This window comes from Petaurus breviceps, unplaced genomic scaffold (genome assembly GCF_028583685.1).
Source record: "Petaurus breviceps papuanus isolate PSGF00001 unplaced genomic scaffold, PetGlider_PUasm1.0 90792, whole genome shotgun sequence".
NCBI classification, from domain to species: Eukaryota; Metazoa; Chordata; class Mammalia; order Diprotodontia; family Petauridae; genus Petaurus; species Petaurus breviceps.
Window position 1 is genome coordinate 16,920,546 of NW_027187347.1, and position 12,621 is coordinate 16,933,166.

The following is a 12,621-nucleotide window of genomic DNA, read 5'->3' on the forward strand; positions in this document are numbered from 1 at the left end:
ACATCATTCCTCACAGCCCAGACCTCTCTCTCACTGGTCACTTATGACTTTCCGCCTTGTATTATAGTTATCTGTTTACGTGTCTTATCTTTTTTTTATTTGTAACTTTTTTTTTTTTTGCTTTTTGGAGGGCAATCGGGGTTAAGTGACTTGCCCAAGGTCACATGGCTAGTTTTTGTGTTATGTGTCTGAGGCTGGATCCAAACCCAGGTTCTCCTGACTCCCAGGGCCAGTGCTCTATTTGCTACGCCACCTAGCCACCCCTATTTGTAACTTTCTTAAGGTTAGGGATCAGGTATTATATTTTTTATGTGTCCCACTGTGCTTTGCATGGGGCCTTGTAGTCAATGGATATCCAATAAATGTTTCTTAAATGTAATCACTCAAAAACTAGAACAAAGGATTGCTCCTACTTGACTCCTTAATTTCTAATTTATGATACTTGTGTGTCAAGCTTGGGATAAACTAGACAGCAAAAATGACATATGGACTGGGACAATGAAGAATAGACCAGAAAACAGAAGACCTGTGATCTCGTTCTGCTTCTATCAGTAACTAGCTATGTAATCAAGTTATAAACACTCCCAGTACCTCAGTTTCCCTTCACTGTAAAGCCATGATAACATAAGAATTCTCATATGGATCAGATAGCATAGACAACATAAAAGTTATCTTACAAGGTGAAAAACATCATACAAATGCATATTATTAGTAATATGATTATCATGAGAGAGGCAAGACAGCATGAAGGCCAGGAAACTGGCTTCTGAGGCAGAAAGACCTTAATTCAGTTCCTGCCTCTGATATATACTGGTTGTGTGACTCTGGGCAAATTACTTAACCTCCCAGTGACCCAGATAAGTCTCTAGAAGTCTTTAACTCTCTATAAATCCCAGAACAGTCTCTGATCAGCATTAATAGAGAAAACTTCCTCAACTGAAAGTTCCTTCTACCATTGAAATCAAAGACTCCCTCAAAAGAAAAAAATGATCACTAAGTAGCTATAGTACTAGATGACTAAAAAATTAGGAAGGGCATGTATATATTCAGCATAAAACTTATAAGAAGCTCAGTAGTCAATTAAAACACACAAATTTCTGACCATGACTATCTGTATCAGCTTTGAACAAGATTTTGTATATAACACTATATCTAACTTACTGCTAAAGCAAACATCTTATTGGATGAGACTGAGATGTTGCTATGGTGATTCAGAATGGGGAAATCACTACTAAATTAAGTATCAAAAGCATATAATAATGGGAAATCTAGTTAATTATAGGTAGAAAATACATATTATGAATAATGAAGCTACCAAATGTATAACTAGAGAATGGACCACCTTGGTTGTTATAGATACTAGGAAATACAATAAAACCTCAGTTATCACTAAAAAAAAAAAAATGAGTGAACAAACCAAAAAAAAAAAAAAACCTCACCACCTTCCTCAAGCAACCTGGAATGTTTCCTAAACAGGCAGTAAATCATCATCATCATCATCATCATCTCAATTGATAGCAAATCAGCAGCCACTGGGGCAACTAGCAACAAGGCAAATAACAGAGAAGAGCCCAAGACCAGAAAATTACTTGTGCTACTTTTTTGACTGATCAGTTCATTAATTACAGGGAAATGAGAATTCAGACTGGTGGACAGTACCCACAAACGGCCAGTCTTTCTCTCATGAAAGACAGGAGGCACAAGGAAAGTCACAGAAGACAGAAGAGATACAAATGAAAGCAAACAAAAAGGCAAAAAGAAGCAGAAGAGAGAGTGGGGGAGATTAGAAGCAACAGAGATTAGAAGTGTTGACAGGGGAGGAGGCAACAGGCATCCTCTGACAATAGAGAAGACAGTCAGTCCTTAGACAAAGAACAGAACCTCCCTGTGATAGTAATGGTAATTAAAGATTCCCCTGTATTGGCTTGGTTTTCAAATTGATTGTATTAAAACCCAGAGTTTGTTAATCCCACCTGTGGGATGGGCTTGTTGATGTGAAAAGAAAGTCCTGAACTGGGAGGAGCTGGTGATGTAGATTTGGAGAGACAAGAGAGAGGCGGAAGTTCTTTTTGGAAGCAGCACCTCGTGGAGGGAGAGAGACTAAGAGATTGCTGGTGGCCGCTTTGAATTGCCCTGGACTTTTGAGACCTGCCCCCTGAGCTGCCAAGGACTGAGGAGACATGGCTGTTTTGCTGGTACTTTGTCTGTCTGTTTTGATGTTATTTTGCCAGATTTGTCCACTGGTGAAAGACTGTCCTGTTGAAGAAGTCCTGGAACCTGGCATTTGGTTAAGAAGGCCTGAGACTGTCCTGCAGACAGAGAGTGAATACTGTCCACTGGTGAGGGACAGTACTGAGAGTGAATACTGTCCACTGGTGAGGGACAGTACTGTTGTTGCAGGGGTCTGGAGACTGTCCGGCAGACAGAATGAATACTGTCCACTGGTGAAGGACAGTGCTGTTGTTGCAGGGGTCTGGGAGCCTTTCTGTTGGTTCAGAAGCCCTGAAGAAGGATTTTCTTGTTGTATGTTTACAGAAATCCTGGGAGAGGGCTTTGCTAATGTGTTCAGGGGTTCTAGGACTGTTCTACAGACAGAGGATGAATTCATGAAGGGACTGGCAATGTATCTTATGGCCTTGCTAAGCCTTGTCTCCCCAGGAACTAAGATTGCTGAGAACTTGCCTCATGTCAAGATGAAGAAAAGACCTCCATTTGGGTATTAAGTGCTGTGTTTAAACTTGATGTAACTCTGGGGTAGATTCAATTGTGATCCAGGGGTGGGGAACTTTTGACCTTTTTGTGTTCTATGGTTGAGCAAATGAATGTATTTTACTTATGTTTGGAAACTAATCTCCATTTGAGAAGAGGGGCTTTGTGGTGGACTTAATTAAGGTATAGCCTAGGGGTGGAGAAGTATTTGGAACAGAGACTTTGTAATTGATTGAATGATTGGAAAGTCCTGGGGTGGGGTAGGCCTTGGAGATTATTTAATCACACTTAGTAAATGCTGTATTTTGAATGATGTCATGTTTTGATCTTCTCTGTTCTGGGTTTGTTACTGAATAAAATAGAGAGCACCTATGCTGGTATTTCGAACCTGGGAAGTTGCCTTTGCTTGGTATTACATTACACTCCCTCATGGAAGAAAAAACAAACTGCCACCTGAACCAAAGTTTAGGGAACCTCTACTCTGTGTGTGGTGGGGGAGGGGGGAGAGGTAGGAGGCTGATGCTTGATAGGGGGTGTCACCTAGATCTACCTCAAAAGTGTCTGGAGGTACAAATGGGCAAAGTGGAAATTACTCTAACCCAGGCCTGCACAACTTGTGGCCCTCAGGTCAGTGCAGCATATGCCAAACAATTTTCTCCACCTACAAAGGATGTTTTCCTCTACATGTTTCACCAGCTGCCTGAAATCCTTTGGCCGACAGTAAGCAGGCAGCCCTTGGGGCCTGCAACTTGTGCAGGCCTGCTCTAACCTGTAGACTTCAGCCATTTGAGGAGGACAACAGTTATACTGTAACAAGCTAGTACCACCTCTATAACTGAATACACAAGGGACAGAACAAAGCAATAGCTGCACCAGAGACGTTACCTTACACCCTGGTTTCTAAACTTCTGATGAAAGAGCAAAAGCAACAGTGTAAGAAAATCATGCTAATACTGAAAGAGAACAGACATCCGTAGATGTTTTGAAAAGGGCAAGCACAGGAGAAGGTGAACCTGTGGTTCATTTACCATGCCATCAAAGCTTATAATAGTCATTTGTTCAAATTCTTTGAAGATTGTAAGTCACCTAAATCTATTTAGCAGCACTGTCATTCATGATTGCTTAATTAAGGCATCAAGAACCAAGTTTTGTATGCATGACTTTCAACTAAAAAAAAAAGATCTGGGAGAACTCTGGCTCAATGCTTACTTGAAAGGCAAAAAGGTTGTTTATTTTCATAAGTAATGCAGTTTATCGGGCAACTTATAGTTTTGAAATGATGGCTTTGGCATTTTAAAAACCACATGGCATGAGATGGCTATACTGTAATGGAAAAGTTTTTTTAAAAACCCAGACTCATAGGGGCAGCCAGGTAGTGCAGTTAGTAAGAGTGCCAGCCCTGGAGTCGGGAGACCCAGGATCAGTTCCGGCCTCAGATACTTAACACCCACACAAAAAAAACTGGCCATGTAACCTTGAGCAACTTACTTAACCCCAATTGCTTTAAAAAAATAAATAAATAAACTCATGATGCTCCACAAAAGTCCCATTCCAATACCTATTGATGCGGAGATGAATCCTGGGTTCTGGAAGGCCAATGGAACACAGGTTCTCTAATGTTAGAAAACCTTCCAATATGACCCTGAAAACAAGCCAGTCTATTTTCTAAGGTTCAGCTGAACTAATCATGGGGCGGCACATCCCCCATAGGCTAGCTACTTATTGATGGAACTTCTTTGGCCATGGAAACTCATGAAACACACATACACACACACACAAACAAATTATAACCCTCAGGTCTGTGCTGCCCTCCTCTGTTTCTGCAGTAATGGTGGCAGAGTATACTAAGAGTCATACAGTCTCTGGGTCATCAAAATTAATTTTTAATTTGGCTGTTGGTATTAGAAATATGAGATCTTTGTAGAATGACCAACAAGTCATATTGCCAGAGAGGATGAATCATATCAATCCATAGAAGAAAGGAGGCAATTGTAGCCAAATGGAAGATGGTTCACAATTTCCTCCAGGAGAAGCAAGATGCCTTAGTGAAACATGTTCTATCACACACCTAAAAGCTACATGAAATTGGGCTATCTGGTCATCATCTACTGAAGTTCTAATGAGAAACAATATTAAAAAGTCCACCATGAAAATAGTTGCAGCATAAGCGCCAACCTTGCATAAGACAAAGTGGTAGAGAAATCCTATTAAGAATCTGATACGACCCCCAAATAAAATCAACATACAATCTGATAACTTTGTGACAACTGTCCATGCACGGTGAGACCATCAACTTATCAGAGCCAAGATCAAATTTTATAGTAAATAAGATTAGAAAATAGCAATGAGAGAAAATGCAGTTTATAATTAAGAAGATTTAACCCTGAATTATTTTAAAAAGCTATTGAAAAATCAAAAATGGAAAACAGACAACAGAAATAACTTGAACACTAACTAAAATAATTTCATCCATAAGTCAAACCAGTCTTCCCTAGCTCTGATAGGTGAGCTTTTTTGCCTTATCTTTTCCTGGAACCAGGTTTTCCATACTACTTCAAGGATATCTCCAGACTATGCCTCGCTACACATAACACCCTCCCTCTCCTCTCCAAATCCCATTTATTTACTGTCTTTTCCCATTAGAATATAAACTCTCTGAGGCAAGGAACTGTTTTGCTTGCTTGTATTTGTATCCTGAATGCTTAGCACAGTGCCTGGAATGCAGTAAGCATTTAACAAATGTTTTACCTATCTAGCTATTTAAATTAATTGTTAAAACAGAAAGCTGAGAGATCCCAGAAAGCACGTTAGATGGAAAACATCTGACTTACTTGCCAAATAGGGAGAGAAAAGCTACCAAAAGGCAATACTTATACCTACTGATTTAAGAATATAACTTCATCTGTAAAAATCTTAGAAAAAGGAATGATGGACCCTTAGGAGCAGTTTCACCTCATAAAACAAAAGGAAAAACTAGAGGTGAATCCAGTCAAAAAATAAAGCTTGTCAAGATAGCCAACCACACAAAATCATCTCAAAGGGGATGAAGGATGAAAACAGAAAAAGAACTATAAACAAAACAATGGAAAAGATTTGCAAAAATTATTACAACAAATTATTTTCCCCATCAAGGACAGAGGAACAAGCATATTTAGATACTAACATCGCAGTCCTTGAGGTACTTACAGATTAATAGTACTAAATAAAAATATATTAAAGAAAATAGCAGCTAAACTGGCTCAAATTTATATAGAAGAAATCTGTATTCAAGGTGATACGATTCTGAGGATACTAAAGGATTTTACAATTTATAAAGTAAATACTAAAAGTATAAAAAAAAAAAACTTGGGACTATATTGGTCCTAAGAAAGGTGGCTGAGAAAACTACTAACCTACATATCTACTCTTCCATCTAAACAACACCTTTACTAGATTAATATGCCTATTAGTTGACAACATTCTCAATGACATGGCTGTTAGGGTTAAAAAGCAAGCTTTTACAAATAATATGTGAAAACAGACCACATTTTTACCAGGTCCCATAAAATCCCACTGGGGTGATTCTTAGCTGATTATGAAAAAAGCATTAAACCCTGTAGGGAAAAAAATGCCATGTTATGGTCTCTTTTATAAGAAGTTATCTTCCATCTATATGTTAAGATGATTAAAAACTCCTTTAAAAATCTCAACAGAAACAAATCTGTTCAATGACCCACCAATAAAAAGCATCAGGCAAGGCATAAAATAGGGAGATATTCACCACTGTGATGGACGTGCTTCAACAGAAAGTCCATATTAATGGATTCTCCTTAGATGGTAGAGTCCTTCAGATGCTTCTGCTTGGTGAATGATTCTGTATTGACTGCATCAAGCTCCAAGACATTATGGAGTCTCCTGTAACTGATCTGTGACTACTCAAAAGTGTTTGACCTGGCCATCAACATAGAAAAGACCAAACAGATTTTTTAAATGCCTAATGCCCAGATTTTAGGATGTATCAAAATCAAGGGTTCTTTACTAGAAGTCCATGAATGTGTGGGGTTTTTTTTTAATACTCTATTCACTGTGTTCAAAAATAACTGGTTTCCTTCGTAATCTTATGTACTTTATTTTATGCATTTGTGATAGTAATGGCAATTAAAGATTCCCCTGTATTGGCTTGGTTTTCAAACTGATTGTGTTAAAACCCAGAGCTTGTTAATCCCACCTGTGGGATGGACTTGTTGATGTGAAAAGAAAGTCCTGAACTGGGAGGAGCTGGTGATGTAGATTTGGAGAGACACAAGAGAGAGGCAGAAGAACTTTTTGGAAGCAGCACCCACGTGGAGGCAGAGAGACTGAGAAGGATTGCTGGGGGCCACTTTGAATCGCCCTGGACTTTTGAGACCTGCCCCCAGAGCTGCCAAGGACTGAGGAGACATGGCTGTTTTGCTGGTACTTTGTCTGTCTGTTTTGACGTTGTTTTGCCAGATTTGTCCACTGGTGAAAGACAGTCCTTTTGTTGAAGAAGTCCTGGAACCTGGCTTTTGGTTAAGAAGCCCTGAGACTGTCCTGAAGACAGAGAGTGAATACTGTCCACTAGTGAAGGACAGTGCTGTTGTTGCAGGGGTCTGGAGACTGTCCTGCAGACAGAGAGTGAATACTGTCCACTGGTGAAGGACAGTGCTGTTGTTGCAGGGGTCTGGGAACCTTTCTGTTGGTTCAGAAGCCCTGAAGAAGGATTTTCTTGTTGTATGTTTACAGAAATCCTGGGAGAGGGTTTTGCTAATGTTTTCGGGGGTTCTAGGACTGTTCTACAGGCAGAGGATGAATTAATGAAGAGACTGGCAATGTATCTTGTGGCCTTGCTAAGCCTTGTCTCCCCAGGAACTAAGATTGCTGAGAACTTGCCTCATGTCAAGATGAAGAAAAGACCTCCATTTGGGTATTAAGTGCTGTGCTTAAACTTGATGTAACTTTGGGGTAGATTCAATTGTGATCCAGGGGTGGGGAACTTTTGACCTTTTTGTGTTCTATGGTTGAACAAGTGAATGTACTCCATTTGAGAAGAGGGGCTTTGTGGTGAACTAAATGAAGGTATAGCCTAGGGGTGGAGTAGTATTTAGAACCTGGACTTTGTAATTGATTGAATGATTGGAAGGTCCTGGGGTGGGGTAGTACTTGGAGATTGTTTAATCACCCTTAGTAAATGCTGTATTTTGAATGATGTCATGTTTTGATCTTCTCTGTTCTTGGTTTGTCACTGAATAAAATGGAGAGCACCTATGCTGGTATTTTGAACCTTGGGAAGTTGCCTTTGCTTGGCATTACATTACAGCATTTAAAAACATAATTCTGAGAAGGGGTCCAGAGGCTCCAAGGGGTCTATTACACAAGAAACATTACAAATCCCTAATCCAGAAGGCATCCTGCAAAGCTTGTCCAACACCAAGCATATCTGGGACAGTTAATACACATGGGCACAGAGCTGAAAAGGAAAAAGAGAGACAGAGAGATTGAGAGACAGAGACAGAGAGAGACATAAGAGAGAGGGGAAGAGGGGAGGAGAGAGAGAAAAAAGGAAGAGGAGAGAGCACCGAATTGCTTTCAGGAAACTAAAAAGCATCTTTACTGACCTCAAGTTTCCCATAACAGCAAAAACCTACCACTTCAAAATTGCTATACAGTAATGAGACCGGAATACCACTGCCCTGAAAGAAATAAAAAATGAGCACTACACAGAGGGCAACGGAAAGGCACATGGTTGGGGGCAAGCAGGCTGCAACATACCACCAAGAAGGTTAAGAACAGCAGTAAAGGATGTCATCAAAAAATTGCATGACAGAAAAAGAAGGCTAGGGTAAGGAACATATGGTGAGTGTGAGAGCAGAATGAGAGGTGAACAGCCAGTGTTCAATTGATGATGTTGGGAGGAAGCAAGGAAGGTCTGCAGCCCCTTGGGTGAACTCCCAGTGCTAAATTCTGTGAGGACATTGACAAGAGTTGTAAAGGATGGGCAGACATGCCTGGGTTTCAACCTCCATTATTAGAGGAAACACCTGAATTAAAATCGCAGGTCCATTTGATTATCTGAGATGGTACAAAATAATTTTGTGGCTTTTTTGGAGAACTCCTCTGAACAGTTCTGCAGTGCTGAGGAAATGGAACAGGTGCCGGTGCAGATGAATCCAGGGTTCCCAGATTTAATCACAGAAGGAACAGCCTATCTTCCACGTCCTCATGCTGCTATAGCAATCTTATAAAATAGAATCCAGGGCACTGTAGACATATTTGTTGCTTACAGTAATAGCACAAGTAATTTTTTTTATCACCCTTTGTACCTGCAGTGAAAACAGAGACAGCCAAACAATCCTACCCATGGGCAGATGTAAAGTCCACTCTGAAGAAGCAGCATTATGGTCTGCTGACATTTTTATTATTTTCCTACATGCTAATATAACCAATATGTCAACTGGGCCATGAAATATTGTTACAGAAGAAAAAAAACACAATTGACTCTGTACAGGACTCTCAACCCTGTTGTAACACTAAAGATGCAACATTTGATGTTGCTTGTCCCTGGAATTCAGTTAAAATTAAGGAGAGCCTGAAGAAAATAGTGGCCAGGTAGCCAATCTGCAGAGGTATCACCTTTTCACGATGAAGAAGTCTGCAGGTGACGTGAGATACTCTTGCATGACACTCCACGAAAAAAACGAAAGCAGTGTGTCAAAAAGCATTTATGAAGCACCTACTATGTGCCAGGGCACTATGCTATACGAGATGGGAAGGAGCCCAAATGTATTTCTGAATGTGTATTATATGCAAGTTTTCAGGTAATAGTTAACAAACCTCAATGAAGATTCACTGACCTAGTACTGAGCATACAAAGAAAGGCAACACAAGGCACTTGTACTCTAAAGGGAGAAACAATATGCAGGTAACTACTTAAACTCAGGATATATATAATATAAACAGAAGGTAATCCACGACTGGGGGAGTGGGAGGAGGGTGAGATGGGGGAAGGCCACTTGCAGAAAGTGACATTTCAAGTGAGTCTTCAAACAGACCAAGGAAGCCATGAGGTATAAGTAATGGAAGTCAAACCTCAATTGTGCCTGATGGCTCTTTCTATCCCCTCCTTCCAAGGATGTGTAATTAGTCAAGTGATCATATAATAATCTAGGAATCATTCTCTACCAAGTTCACAAGTAATTTAGAAGCAGTGGCATCAGGCTTCCAACCTGAATGAGTCCATGGATAAGGTCTTTGTTTTATTTTATTTTATTTTATTAAATTTGTTTATCTACTTTTAGTTTACAACATTCAGTTCCACAAGTTTTAGAGTTCCGTCTCCTCCCCCCACCATGGGGTCATGCAATCCGATCTAGGCTCTACAAATACCTTCACATTAAACATTAGTCAGGTTGCAAAGAAGAATTATAACCAATGAAGTGAACAATAAAGAAGGAATGAAACAAAACTAAACACAAAAGAGAGAGCAAGTAGTTAGCTTCCATCTGCATTCAAACTCCATAGTTCTTTTCTCTGGATGTGGCAATCCTTTCCATCATGAGTCTTTTGGAATTGTCTTGTTACCTTGCATTGCTGAGAGGACCCCAGTCTATCAAAGTTAGTAGCCACAAATATGATGTGTCTGTAATTGTATACAAAGCTTTCCTGGTTCTGCTCCCCTCACTCAGCATCAAATCATATAAGTCTCTCCAGGATGTTAAGATGTCCATCTGCTCCTCATTTCTTATAGCACAATAGTATTCCATTACATTCATATACCACAACTTGTTTAACCAATCCCCAGTTGATGGGCATCCACTTAATTTCCAATTCTTGCCACCACAAAAAGAGCTGCTATAAATATGTTTGTGCAAATGGGTCTTCTTCCCACTTGTATGATCTCTTTAGGATACAGCCCTAGAAATGGTATTGCTGGGTTAAAGGGTATGCACTTTTTTATAGCCCTTTGGGCACAGTTCCAAATTGCTCTCCAGAATGGTTGGATCAGTTCACAACTCTACCAAGAATGCATTAGTGTTCCAATTTTTCCACATACTCTCCAGCATTCATCATTTTCCTGTTTTGTCATCTTAGGCAATCTGGCCAGTGAAATGTAGTATCTCAGAATTGTTTTGATTTGCATTTCTCTAATCAATAGTGATTTAGAGCATTTGTTCATATGTTTATAGATATCTTTAATTTCTTCCTCTGAAAACTGCCTGTTCATATCCTTTGACCATTTATCAATTGGGGAATGACTTGTATTCTTATAAACATAACTCAATTTTCTTTATATTTTAGAAATAGGCCTTTATCAGAGACAGTGGTTGTAAAATTTTTTCCCACTTTTCCACTTCCCTCATAATCTTAGTTAAACTGACTTTATTTGTACAAAAACTTTTCAATTTAATGTGATCAAAATTATCCATTTTGCATTTCGTAATGCTCTCTATCTCTTGTTTGGTCATAAATTCCTCCCTTTTCCACAAACCTGACAAGTAACCTATTCCTTGCTCTCCCAGATTGATAAGGTCTTTAGAATCTTCAATTAAATAGTGATTAGAAAGTTTGGCCACCATCCAGTCTGGGACAGTTTATATATACTTCTAATAGCCAGACAGAGCATCCAGTAACTGAGGCAGTGATAACAGAAGAGGAAAAAGAAAAAAAGAGGTCAGGTAGGGAAGATCTCTGAAGGCAAGATGTCAAGTGGGCTTGCAGACCAAAAAAAGATAGAGAAGATTTAGAAATTTGTGAAGGGGGAAAGGCCCAAAGGCCAAAAAACCAAGTGACACCTAAATTAATTCCAAGAGGGAGCTGGTATCCCCAGCCAGTGGATTCAGGTCATCCCAGAGAAGGATTTCTCAAAGGCTAAGACAGAAGAGTAGCTATGAGCTGTTGGATACAAAGGTGCTTGTGAGTTCCTTGAATTAGAGATGGAGATATAATGTTTTGAATACTACTTACAAATCAGTGAATACATGTAGAAACAGTGAACAGTCTGAGGATTCTCTTCTAGAGGGCAAGACAAATACTTAGGGAAAAGTTACTTCTGGTTGTGTTTATTTTATTATTATTCATTAATTAATTTACAGAAAAACAGCCATGCTATACTGCCCAGGCAATCTTATAGCTGCACATCCTTCCTGAGAAAGAGGTGAACAACTAAGAAAACAAGCAACAAAAAGGGCTTTCTTCCAGAAACTCAAGGCTCTTATGTCCTACACCAGATCTACCATCCTACATGCAAAGGAGATTCCATAAGTTCTTGCTGAATCAATTCCATCTGCATCTATAGTATCTCCACAGCATGATAATTAAAAGGGCGCTGTGAGGCAGTGGGTAGAGTGCTGGGCATGGAGGCAAGAAGACCTGGGTTCACATTCTGCTTCTGAGTCTTCCTCACTTTGCGATCCTGGGCAAGTCATTTCATTTCTCTGTGCCCTAGACAACTGCACAGGACTTACCTCTTAGTCACAGCACAGTTGGGTATCCCTCTGTGCTCCAAAATAGCTCATACTTATGCCATTGACCTTGAATCATAGTGAAAATGTTAAATTATGTCTTGTGGACATAAAAGTTGGTGAATACATAACACATTTAATAATAATATTCTTCAAAAGAAGTAACATTCTGGACAACTTCACTCTCAATACATGAAGAATCTCGCATTTTTCCACTAAAGAAAGGTAAAAGGCAGAATTCTAAGAAAATCATGCTAACTTTAAAAGAGGAAAGGCATCTATAGGTACAGTTAGCAAGTGAAACTGATTATTGATCATTGACTGATTAGTACTTAAGAGTTTTATTAATCACAGTAATAACCATTGTGATCACTTCCTAAAGGCTTAGATTTAGAACTATTTGTATAGGCCGTGACAGTATGATACTTGATAGGAGACTATGCATATCACTTTA

The 12,621-nt window shown here is 39.5% G+C and overlaps 2 protein-coding genes and 1 long non-coding RNA gene across 3 annotated transcripts in view; 2 read left to right on the forward strand and 1 right to left on the reverse strand.

The window, feature by feature from the left end:
- UPK1B (uroplakin 1B) overlaps window positions 1–12,621 on the forward strand; it is a 490,606-nt gene that overhangs the window by 206,037 nt on the left and 271,948 nt on the right. The window lies entirely within an intron of this gene.
- IGSF11 (immunoglobulin superfamily member 11) overlaps window positions 1–12,621 on the reverse strand; it is a 197,537-nt gene that overhangs the window by 74,723 nt on the left and 110,193 nt on the right. The gene's annotated exons all lie outside the window — the stretch shown is intronic.
- On the forward strand, window positions 1,931–3,104 carry LOC138147523 (uncharacterized). The gene is made up of 2 exons (XR_011164828.1): window positions 1,931–2,296; window positions 2,512–3,104. It is a non-coding gene; the product is annotated as an uncharacterized lncRNA (long non-coding RNA).